The sequence below is a fragment of the Dicentrarchus labrax genome, unplaced genomic scaffold (assembly GCF_905237075.1).
Source record: "Dicentrarchus labrax unplaced genomic scaffold, dlabrax2021, whole genome shotgun sequence".
Classification (NCBI taxonomy): domain Eukaryota; kingdom Metazoa; phylum Chordata; class Actinopteri; family Moronidae; genus Dicentrarchus; species Dicentrarchus labrax.
Window position 1 is genome coordinate 5,883,601 of NW_026136706.1, and position 12,846 is coordinate 5,896,446.

Below are 12,846 nucleotides of genomic sequence, written 5' to 3' on the forward strand. Positions count from 1 at the left end.
CTGTCCCAAGTGTTGGCTGTGATCTGTTTCACAGCAAAACCTGCGCATTATGGATTTGCTTTATTTGGAGAGAAATGAAAAGCTTTAAGTGCTCTCAGATGTATGTTTGTTCAGGCATGTGTACAACCTGGCAGAGGTGCGGTACTGGTATGGTTCATGTTTGTAGGTTTTTCTGTATGTGAGCAGTTCTGTTCATGCAAATGCATTTATACAGTAGTTTGTATGTACATTTGTATAGATATGTGTGTGTGAAAAAGTGATCGTTATATGTTTCTGTAAGCTTGCACAGCACAGTGCATTGCGCTGCCTCTAATATGTCCACTGTAGCTGGTATGGATGACAGGAATGTGTGTAAATGAGCATGTAAGAGCGAGACTGAGAATTTGTGATTGTTGTATTAGTTTAGACTTTGAATGTGTTTATTTAATGGAAAGCCCTGCTTGTTTCTGTAGAGCTTGTGTCTGTGTGTGGTCTCCTTGGCTTACCATGTTCTGTGGTTGGTGGCCCATGGTCATGGCTGGAATGACAGTGGTGGCGTATGTCTCCTCTTGTTTTCAGTTTTCTCTCTTCTCTTCTCTTCTCTTCTCTTCTCTTCTCTTCTCTTCTCTTCTCTTCTCTTCTCTTCTCTTCTCTTCTCTTCTCTTCTGCATGAAAACAATTTGTTGCACCTTTGAGGGTACTTAATTGTGTGTCTTTCCACCATACTGTACTAGACCCAAGGTCAGAAAGCGTTACTATTACAAATGCCAACAAACATTTGTAGTAGAAATGATCTTTCATTTATCATAAAGGTCTTTTGTTTTTTATGTGTGCGAGAAAGAGTGTGTGTGTGTGTGTGTGTGTGTGTGTGTGTGTGTGTGTGTGTGTATGTTTCTTCCACTTTCAGTGTTGGTGTGTCTGCAGCCATGAACCCAGCCGCAGTGTTTCACAATAGAACCTTGCAAAAGTTGTTGCACAGAAAACATTGCCCCAGGCATGAGAAAACCCAACAGCACTTTGGGAATTTTTGGCACGTAGAGTGAGTTACAATTGCCTCCAATTTGCTTCAAATTGGGGAGAAAAAGAATAAGGGCACAGTGTGAAAACATAGAACATATGTAAGGTAGCACTGTACACTGACAACTGTGATTATCCCTGTCAGCCCTGTCTGTGTGGGTGTCTGAAATCTTTAGTGGATTTTTGCAGGATGCAGTGCTGCCGGTACCTCACTGTAGTATGTTGGGGTTCAATTATGTTTAGTCCTTTATGGCTTCAATACATGCATCTGTGCACTGTAGTTCAATGGAGCTGTTATAACACAGTGGCAGATAGAAGCAGCATTGGTTGTTGATGGTATCATTACTGTGATGTTCTAGTTACAGAGCATTCCTTCACCAAGTCACTGAGTCAAATCAGTACACCTTCAGCTCCCCCATCAAGCACAGCATGCTGATGGGGGCAGTTTCGTTACACGCCCAGAGACCCAGAGGCCGACCAGTCTATGTTATGGTTATTGGATTGAACACAAGTTTATTTAAGAATATGCTCCATGTGAGCACAGCATAAACTCAAATAATTGAGGTCTCTGAAGCACGGCCCCTCTACAAGATGGACCCAAAATGTTACATTTGCTAAATAAGGACAATTTTTGGTTGTCACTTCTTTGAGGAGCCAAATGGTCAACATTTGGGTAGGAGATTTAGTCAAGAATAAACTGTAAGTCAATGGAAAATCCAGTTTTTCTAAACCCGATTGATTAATTGATGGCCACTTGGGGGCAGTGCCATAAGCTGCAATGCAGCACTGGTGTACAGTATAATCACCTTCTAAAATTTAATGTCTAAAAGTTCATAGTTGCTTTTTTTATTTTTTTGTTTCTATCGACTCCTGAGGGAAATAACTGGCTCTTTAGCTGCTAAATGTTCACCAGCTAGTTACCAACTTTGTCTGTCTGCTGTTTGGCAGATAGTGTACAGTGGATTTCTTTTAGCTTTTAGATGTCTTTTTTTCACTTTATCAACAGCTGTGTGCTGTATAGGAATGAATTTAATGGGAGCAAGGAGACTGAATCACAGTAACGTTGTTGAACAATGAGCTAAAAGACGATAAAACCTCATTGATAGAGCTGAGGGTAGGCGCAGAGTTGGGTTAATTCATCACTACGAGTGATTGCTACTTTCACATGTCACATTTGATCCATGGTTAATATAAAAATATTGATTAGAACACCTTTTGATGCTATGCTGTAATGTGTAATATTTGACATCAGATTTGTCATAACTGGTATGATATGTGACCCACACACTGCTTGGAGCATTCCTTCTCCAACATAATTGTAACACAGCACTGTCTTGCCTGGACAGCGGCATTACCCATGACTCCTGGTTGTGTGGGAATGGCGTACATCCACTGGCAGGGAGCCCGTGCCGGACTGGATTTCAGAGGAGACATTTTTCATCATTACCATCTGCCAGGGAAAGAGTGCTCCAGTCAACCCCCCGTCCCTCCTTTAGGCAACTCATGATAGATGCCTAACCACAGACACACACAACCACACATGCAGACAGGACAGGCATATAGGAAGGTGTGTGTTGAGTGACTATGTCTCTGTGTCTATGTGTGTGTGTGTGTGTGTGTGTGTGTGTGTGTGTGTGTGTGTGTGTGTGTGTGATCTGGGATTAGGGATAAGGCAGTGGTCCATGACCATATAAAACCACCAGCATGAATTCTCATGCTTCTCTGCTGATGTAATCCTTGCTTGGTGTGTGTGTGTGTGTATCTGTGTTTCAGACACAGCTCAACCTCTTGAAAAGAACGTTTTGGGGCTTTTTTATTATTATTTCTGTCATTGATACAGAACACAATCTGACTGCGAAAAAGGACTTGTGTTTGATGAATGTCCGTCTTAAAAACTCCTTGTTTCAATTCCCAACACCACACAGACCACCACTTCTTTTCTCGCCTCACCATTCAAAAATGGATGAATGGATATAAAACTTGGCACTGGCCCCTTGACTCAAGGGCATGGAGGTACATTGAAATGTGAGCAAGTGAGACAACTTTAACATCCACTCAATGTTATGCTCAAGTACAAAGTTTGCATATATCAAATAAGCTAAATCAATACATGGCTTGATACAAATCCTGTCTAATGTAATACAAATTATGTTGCATTGTTGGAATTATTATAATCTCCTCACAAAATACTCTACCGTAATGTGTGCACAGCAATTTATTTATACCCTTTGTCCTCTGGACTGAATGCTGGCGCATACGGTGGACCTGCAATACATTAGCAACATAAATAACCTATAGCTGTGCCAAAGCATCGTGCCTTACTCTTGGGCTTTTAGTATAATTAATAGCATCCAATGAGGGCTCAGTAAAAGCTTCATTTTTTTTCAAGGGCGTCACTTATGGTAGTTACTTACAGGTTGTCTGGCACACATGAGAAGCTGCTGCCATAGGCCCAGAGGAAGGCGTTTAAAGAGTGTATGAAGGAACATATCCGGAGACTAATGTTGCAGTTAAAATGAACAGTGGACCCCTTTTAGAATTTACCGTTTTGAAGCTGTAACAGCTCAGTACCACTAAGACGCCACAAAGCCCACCAACTTGGACCAAATAATGGCCATTCATTCGCTCAGAACTGATGTAATGTTTTCAGTTTAATTGTTTGGTTTTATTTTGTGCTGTAAACCAAACACGCACTGACCAAAATCATGCATCAAAATCAGGTTTGTATTTCAGACGTTTTGGGTAGAAAGTTTCTAGTACTCAAGCTCCACTCTAAATGAAACCACTCACTCGCAATCCCTGTTTCTCCCCAATTGTCCTTCAGTGATAACTGGTGCCAGCACACTCAGACCAAAGCTTTCTGCATACCCTTGCAGTCTAATACCCCTTAAATAGAGGAACTCCTTATAATACCCCTAAAAAGAGGAACATTACAGTGAAACTTTTAATGACGGCTAATCTTTTAAATGACTCCATGCAATCAAGCTTAAAGCCTGGTATAATGGCCCTTTCTTAAGCAGCGTTTGCATTTTCGTAGTCAAGGGACGTATTTAGAAAGAAAACAAATGAAACATTCTCAGTCTTTGACAAGCAGCTTTACGTTTTTGATCACCAAATGACTTGTTTACTGTGACAACACCAAGATGGCTTCCCTATCAGTTTCCATACCAAAACCAGTGGCTATATGCTGTCTCCTTATCATGTTATAGTTGTAGTAGAGAACAACATATTGGTGTAGAGGTAGAGAGCCTTATTTGACCCTTGCAGGGCTCCTTCTCACAAACACAGACCTCTTTTTGCTTCAAAGCAACATGATTCTTATTGAATGTGGCTCCTCCGATGAAACTCAGCCAAGGTTTTTAAAGTCCATGTGGAGAGTTTTGAGTTTGCAGATCTATAGATTTATTCAACATTTGATGCCCTGATGCCCTCAGATTCAAGGATTAGGATGTTGTGTGTTGGTTGAGAGTTTCTGTTTGAGATCAGTGCCCGTCCAACTGATGAAACTTTGAGTCACATGGATGTAAGTCTTTGCATTGAACCATTTTTCCTATGTTACAGAACCATAAAGGCACTCTTGTATCAGTTTGGAACCCAACAGTATGGAAGTTCGATTCCCTTTTACCACATGTCGCCCATTCGCTCTCCCCGTTTCCTGTCTATCTTCACCTGTCCAATCAAATAAAGGCATCTTTAAAAAAAAGCCTACAGAATAGACTACAATACTGTACTCTCATGGTATCTTTGTGAGCTAACCTGCACCACAGGCCCAGTTCCAGTTTTGACGTATCTCTGTGTTTGTTCAGGAGGCACAAGAGAGAGACAAGTTCATGATGTCATGTTTTAGGATTTCACCTTCAACACCACGCGAGACCGTTCGGTTTTGTTGACTTTAATTCTTCGACGGGAATCTAATGGACTTTGACAAGATGCCGTCTTTTTTAACCTCTGTGGTCACATATTACATCACTGCACACAGCTTCTTTTATGATTAACGGGCTATTTGGAGAGGTGGCTCCTGGCTGTGCTCTAAAAGCCTCAACTTTTATCAGAGGTTGTTGGAAAGCGGTGGAACAGCCACCTAAACTAACTGGTTTAAGCATTTTTTTCATCATTTGAATTTCATAACATTTTAGGACTTGGCTGCAATAACCATCATAACCATTTCCAAAATCCTAAACTCCTTATCCCTTTTTAAATGTGCAAGGTAAAAAGTTATCATCTGTGTTCGTATGTGTTGCTTTCAGTAATTTCAGTTCACAGATGAGGTGGATGTTATATGTATTATTAAAATGTACTTTAAAATGTATATATAAAAAACCCCTGCACAAGTAATACTGTTGTTACTCAATAAAATGATTTATTCATCATTCAGAAGTTTTATTAAGATGATGTACAAAGCGTGAAATTAGTTAGCTCAGATTCACATTCACTTAGATTAATTAAAAACAGGGTGGTTTGTTTCCATATGACTGAGCATCCATGTGAACACTATGTGAAGTATGTGCTGTGTGTGTAGGTGTGTGTGTGTGTGTGTGTCAGCAGTCGACCGAGAGGGTGGAAAGGTTGTTTTCTTTTTTTTTTTTTCTTCTTCTTATCAAGCCTTCATGTCTCTCTGAGGAATGTTTATAGAAAGCAGACCTGTTTCCTTAGTTTTGCCAGAAAGTGCTCATATTGTTGTTTTCTTTTCATGGCTGATTGATGGGGAAGGGGGCTTGGTCTCGAAATGAAAGACAGGAAACATCAGTGCCAGGTTCCCGAATCTGTCTAAGCAGCTGAGATTTAACGACTGGTGTGCTAAAAGTTGAGGAGACTGGCCCTAAACAGCTTGTGTACAGTATTAATGTGTTGCTTCTTACTTTTTTCTAACTTTAAAATGTAATTTTTTTTAATTTTAGAGACTTTTTTGCACTTACTTTTAACTACGTTTCTATGTTTTGGATGGTAGTCAAGATTTATGTAACTGCATGTTGAATATTTCTATAAATGATTGTGTTCTCTGTTATCCACATGGACATTTCGTTATCAAAAGAAGGTTGTGAAGATTTATTTTTACTTCTGAGTAAAGGCTGGAAATCCAAATTTAATGGCCTTGATAGTTCTGTCCAGCTTGTTTATGACCTGCTAATGGCAGTGTTGATTTTTTCCCCCCTTCTGAGACATATTATTAATATTTATTATAGTTATATTTGTGCTGGAAACACAGTGCGGCAGTGATTAATGCTTGCAGGAGTTATTATGCAGATCTGAGAATGTATCAATATTCTGTCTGTAGAATTCAAATGCATATTGAATCTAAGAACTGGCGATTGTGTACTCAACACCACGGAGCAAAGAGAGAACATCACAGTTAATTCTTACATAATCAAAAATGTCCCACATTCACCGTTGATAGCTGAGGAAAACCATGTTGTGCAAAAAAAGGAGATGAAACAGAAGGAGATAAAGGAGGCAGAGGAGTAGGAGGTGACGAGAAAGACAGGGAGAAACTTTGGCGGGATTAAATGTGAAACCCTAACCTGCCCAAACATCTGTCATTAGATACAGAAAGGTGAGTGGGTGTGAGGGTGAGTTAGTGTGGCAGGTAAGACCCTTGCATGTTAACATAAGTCTGTAATACCTTCCCTCCAAAGGGGCCGTTTTCCCGAGTTATACGCTAACAGCTCATCTTGTCGTGTTGTGCTGAATGTCAGTGTGGTTGACTCTTGGCACAGGCTCGCCTCAGCTTGTCCGATTTCCCTCCCGACAATGCCTCCCGTCCCGACTTAGGCACTCCTCATCCAAAGTCTAGAAAGATTAATTTAAACAGAACATACTGAACCCAGTGTAAAATTGAAATTGATCTAAAAAAAAAAAAAAATAGGTGTAAGTAATGTCTCCACAAAGTACATTAGCTGTTCTGGAGCTTAAAATAATATCACATGATCTTCATCTGCAAGTTGTCCAGTTGTCATGAAAACAAATGGTGATTTGAACAGTACATTTAATTCTACGGCAACTGGCTGCTGATAAAGCTCCAGAACAGCTACTAAATGGACCTTGTGGTGAGATTGTTTTTGTCCACTACATCCCATCTCTTTTGTCTGTCTTTAAGAGCCACAGTGCTATAAGATTATGGTTGAGACTGTGGCAAACCCTGCACTCTACCATGTTAAATATTAGTGCTCACAGTCACCACAATAACTGTAATAACCACAATATCCTATTATGTGGTTATTTTCCTGTGTATATAGGGGTACAGCGGAAGGCATACATCAAAATATTTCATGTTTGGGACTAATTTCTGACCTGGCAGTCAGTCCTGTGGTTTTAGGGTAGAATAAACTGTATAACTGTAACCCCCCTCCACTCAAAAAATATGTTTGCTTATTGTTGCTTCATGTGGATGTTTGAGCTGAGCAGAATGATGTTGTGCAGAGTTTCACACTAAGAGGCTGTTTTCACATTCGTCTACAGAAGGGGGACATTTTCTTTGCCCACACCTTAAATCTCAGTTTAACACGTGTACATATGAGATGATTTGTGACATTACAACTAGTTTGGAAGCCAGTTGTGGGAAGTTTATAAGCTCTGGTAATTTAACTTTTGTGTGAAGAAACCATCAGATGCAAATTATTATTATTATTTTTTATGTCTTAAAGCACATCTAGAAGGGACATACTACATTTTTGCTGTCTTTTTCTTTATAGTCATTCCTATGGTCTTTTTCTGTTTAAGTCTCTTCTGCCTGACTTGTTCTGTTTATATGTGTGCATGCCTGTACAATGGTTTCTAACTGCGAGTGAGCAGATGTCCAATGACATCATGTGGAAAAATATTTTCATCTTAACAGTGTCACTAAGATACAAAATGGGGAGATGCTGTAAGTCTTTTTTTCACTTTTGACAGAGGCAGAAGTTTTCCCCTACTTCTTGTCTTTGAGCAAAGACATTTCTCTGTACTGTACATACAGAGACAAAATAGATATTGATCCTTTCATCTGTCTCTGATGGCACACAAGCACTTTGCTCAAAATGTCAAGTCGCTTCAGTACAGAATTACTTCAGAAAGTGGAAACACAACCAGCCCTCTGAGCAAGAGACTTTCACTATGGATGCCAAAGGGCGTACATCCACTCTCAACCTTGATCCTTCATGGCTGCAGTCTTCTCTCGCCCACGCCCTCCCCCCTTTCCTCCTCACTCCCCACCACTTGGCCCGGTGCCAGACAGTGAGAGCCATGTCGAATGTGTAAATTAGCGTGCTGGTAAATACCGGCTCTTAGCTGAAAGAGCCTGGGAAGGGAACGTGACCCCCGCTGTAACTTTGGAACAAAAGAAACAAGCTGTAGCTTCTCCCCTCTCCACGCCGTCAGTCCTGTCCAACAAAGACTGGGTGAGAATGAACAGGCGCTCCAATCGGCAGAGGGCCACTATGAGTCCCGGTCGTGGAGAAGAAACATGGCAGGGACATACAGAGGCTGTCAAATCCCTCTGGGGCTCTAGTTATTCATACACAAGCAGAATAACATAAAGTATGTGTTCTTTTTATGTGTTTTTATCTTCATATTTATTTGATCTATCACAGTTTTATCTCTGCTTGGTTATTTGCTACTGCAGTGACGTCAGTCTTAATCTTTATAAAGTTTACATACACGCACGCACGCACGCACGCACCCACACACGCACACACACACACAGACACACACAGACACACACATTGTTAGCCTGTAAATATCAATAACCTAAAAGCAACAAAACAATCACATTAAAGAGGCTGTAACCAGAGAATGTTTACTCAATAAATGCAAAAATGATCAGAATATCAGAATAATTGAATAGATACATTTTTATTGTTGATAGACTAATTGATTAATGGACTAATCATTGCCACTTTCTACTGTATACAAGAAAGTACACTGGCAGTACTTATAGTATGTGTAAAGACACATACAAAAGAGAAACAGATATAAACACACGTGCTCTCAGTGTTTAAGTGTTTCTGATTCTCTCAAACGTAAATCAGCCACACAGAGACAAGGAACAGTGTTTGGAGACTGCTGTTATGTCATGTACATGTCCTGCAGTCCAATCTGCTCAATAAATCTGAGATTTTCCACAACTTACCCTGAAGGAAAACAGAAACAGCCATAACTTTCACAGAGACGGAGGCAGACAGACGAAAAGATCTAAAAGAATTTCGATGCCGAGAGATGGAACGAGACATGTTAATGAAAACACAATGAGTGTGAACATTCTAGTAAATAATCAGTCACTTTATACAGTTGATGGATCAAAATTGTCAGAAATCAGTGATTAGAAATAGAGAAGGCAATAAACACAAAGTAATAGGGCATGGGCACTTGGACTGGAGTTCTCCCATCATTCCTTTGTTCTTTGATAATATCCCAATAAGTCCATACGGGCCGGCACTCTGGCACACTCCACCATCACGGCGGCAGAAAAGCCTTCTGTTACTGGTTACGGCTCACAAATTGAATTTGCACACTGAATAGTTCTGCTGGGATGTGCCAGATGCAAGGAGCTGGATAAACATAAAAGCACTCAGGGCAGCCGTGTGTTTATATGCCAGCTCAGGGGGCTGGGGAAAGGTTTTTTTTTTTTTCTTTTTAGCTGCAATGTCCCCACGCTCTTTTCCACTGTGGAAACAAGCTAACCTGCGTGGCAATAGTTTCACCGCTCAGTCAGGCGGGAATGTGCTTTTCTCTGTCATGATTTATCACTGTGCTGTTTGATTTTCCTACATTAAGTTTGAGATTCAGAGACATAAACATAGCAGAGATTTTACTACGGGTTGTTTACTCAAATAATGAATCAATTCATCATTTATTAAAGGCTCTACACCGGTCACGTCATTAGGGAGGGTCATTATCATATTCAGATCTGGGAGACTATAACATAACTGTGTCTGGAGTGTGTCAGTAGCTAGCAGCAAGCCGACTGCATGTGAAAGCTGTCCTACAAGCCAGAGACGTCTGACACGGACTTTTGTCTGCAGGAAATGGGCCCTTGTTTATTGCTATTAAGACAAGCATGTACGGAATGCAACAACACAATTATTCTTTATTATATTAGACTCATTTGAATACTCCCGATAGCATCAACACACACTCTGGGCAGACCTCCTCCCCACGCACAGCAGAGCACGGACAAAGGCTTTGTGAAGGGTTTCATCTCATTTCAAACGTGATTCAGAAGCCAATTGCTTCCATGCTTGATTCAGATGTAAAAATATACATTAAAGTTTGGTTTTAGGCCAGTGGTTTGTTCTGATCTTGTCTCGTGATAGCATTAATATTATGTTGCATTAAAATGGACTTAAAAAAGTCAGAATGTATCATTCTAATTGACTTATTTATGGAGGATACAAATAAATAAGACTAAGAGTCTACAATCATGATAGCCATGAACTCTGAGTCTAAACTTTAAATGTTAACATCAGCATGCTTATATTCTCACAGTGACAATGGTAGGTAGACATGGTATATGTTTACCATGTTAGCCATCTGGGTTTATTGTGGATAGCGTGTTATTATTTGCTTATTAGCATTTAAGACAAAGTACAGCTAAGGCTGATGAAAATGGAATTAGTTCTACAAGTATTTAGCCATAAGCCAACATTTTGGACAAATGGAAATTTTGACTTTATAATGGCTTTATATGAAAAATTAAGTTATAACAATTCATCCTAAGGGGGGACATGAATGTAGCCGATTAAATTTCATGTTATTCTATCTAATAGTTTTTAGACATTTCACTCAAAAACCATAAATGCCAACTTCATAGCACTAAGAGAAAAAGTAAGTAGCACTCATTGTGGACACCACGGATTTCTGTACCAACTTTAAAAGCAATCTGCCCAATAGTTATTGAGATGTTTCAGTGTTGGACCGACCACGCTGCTAGCATGGCTAAAAATCGTGTCATGAGCAACAATCTGTAACTCACATGCCTCCATCCTCTTGAATGGATAGATGGATCTTTTCATTCAAACTTTTCATAAGATGTTTTTTTTTTTTGTCAGGAGTATTTTTCACCTATTGTTTACCACTTGGCACCCCCCCTCCCCCCCTCCCCCCATCCAAATATCCCATCAATGTGGCTTCAGCAGACGACAATAGTGCAAAGTTTGGCTCCAGCAGAAAATTAAGTGGAAACTACTTAGCATGAGGGAGAATGTGAGCTACTCTGACGTGGGCAGCCATTTAATCTGACCTTTACATCTAGTTTTATTACACTGTCGACATTGGCTTACTTGTCTATGATGTTGTCTCAAACATAATTAATTCTGTTTAGCACAAATAAAAATATGCATTTTATTAGAGATGACATTCAACTAAATGAGGTTGTCCTAGCCTGTTTAATGTTTGGAGAAGAGACTTGTTCATGGAGTAGCTTGTGTTATGTTATGCACTCTCTAATTCCTCACAGTGTATCAGACACGTTATCTGATGGTTGAATATTTGAATGAAAGGTTGCCCAGTCAGTGTTTATTGATCTGTGGCTTAATGGCACCTTCAGACTGACAACAGCTCAAAAGCAAAATAACTCTGGGGCTGGATTGTTGTGAGTGTGTTGCTACAAGGTACAACTAGATGAATTATGAACCAAGAAGTCTGAAGGTTTATAAAACCTAGACACAGGACAACGGTTTCTGATACTTTGAGAATGGATCGTATAACTTTAAAAGTTACTCAGCCGCAGTATTTTTGCAAGTGAAAGTAGCTTAATTCTTTAAGGTTTGTGTTCTAGCAGATATTTGATTGGTCAACATGCTGTGTTTTAAGATAATGTTGGATTGTGGTGTGGAAAACTAGAGCCAGGAACAATTACTGTGCCAGTCGTCCTTGTGGCCCCTGCTGTGCCAACATGAGAAAACACGTGCTTTATGGGCTTAATTCTGCAACACACAAACAGCTTTTTCAGCTCCCTGCTTCACAGGTGCACACATCCACACTTGATAGCTGCAAAGTTACAAAATGTATGATGTTGAGCACTGAGCATCTCTGTTACAGGGTTAAATGCTATGCCTTGATCAACAACACCCTCATAATATTTTCTGAAGGGGAAAATGCTCATGGGGTTGTTAATGTGTCAGTTTGGACTGTGTTAAGAAATATATCGTTGAAGGATATATTTAGATTTTGAGAAGCAATCAGACAAACCATGTCCATCTGGTATTATGGCTTATTGTATTGACTCATATTGGTATGTTAGACCTGTGCTCAGATTGAAGCTTAGCAGAGCTCTGGTAGGAATGACATGGGGTCACCAACATCTAATAAGTCTGTTAAGTTGTTCAACGCCCATAGGCACTCCAAAACTAACAACAGAGTGAGGGAGATGTCAATCAATCACTGTCCACGCCTACGCACTCCTGAGAAGAGGCATTATCAAGCAAAATAAGTGAAAACACCTGTGTGGAGTGTAGTGTGCAGACTGGAAGTGTCTATGTAAAGACAAATAGTAGCATTATTCAACATATTGGTTATTACTCTTACTAATTACCTCCCTGCACAAAGAGACAAACCGTAAATGGAATTACCTAGTTCTTTGCATGGTTGAGTTTCTAAAAAACAGCAAAAGACGATTTTCTGATTTATTTGTGCAAACATGTAATCAGGATCCTCCAAACTCTGGCCATAACTTGGCTACTGGTGTGCATGCAAACGTGCTCAGTGATTTCTGACTGCAGGTGGACTAGCTGTCAACAGTTTGCAGTGCAGAGGCAGCGTCAGGTGGAAACACTACACAGGCCTGAGGAGTCAGGGCGGGAGGGGGGCACCCAAAGGAGCGGGGCCTCTGAGAAAAGAACGGCATGTCGCTGTGTGTGGAGTGATAAGGATGGTGGA

General features: G+C 40.2%; 1 protein-coding gene across 14 annotated transcripts in view; it reads left to right on the forward strand.

Moving 5' to 3' along the window:
• The window catches only part of tns1b (tensin 1b), a 163,107-nt gene that overhangs the window by 74,565 nt on the left and 75,696 nt on the right, over window positions 1-12,846 (forward strand). The window lies entirely within an intron of this gene.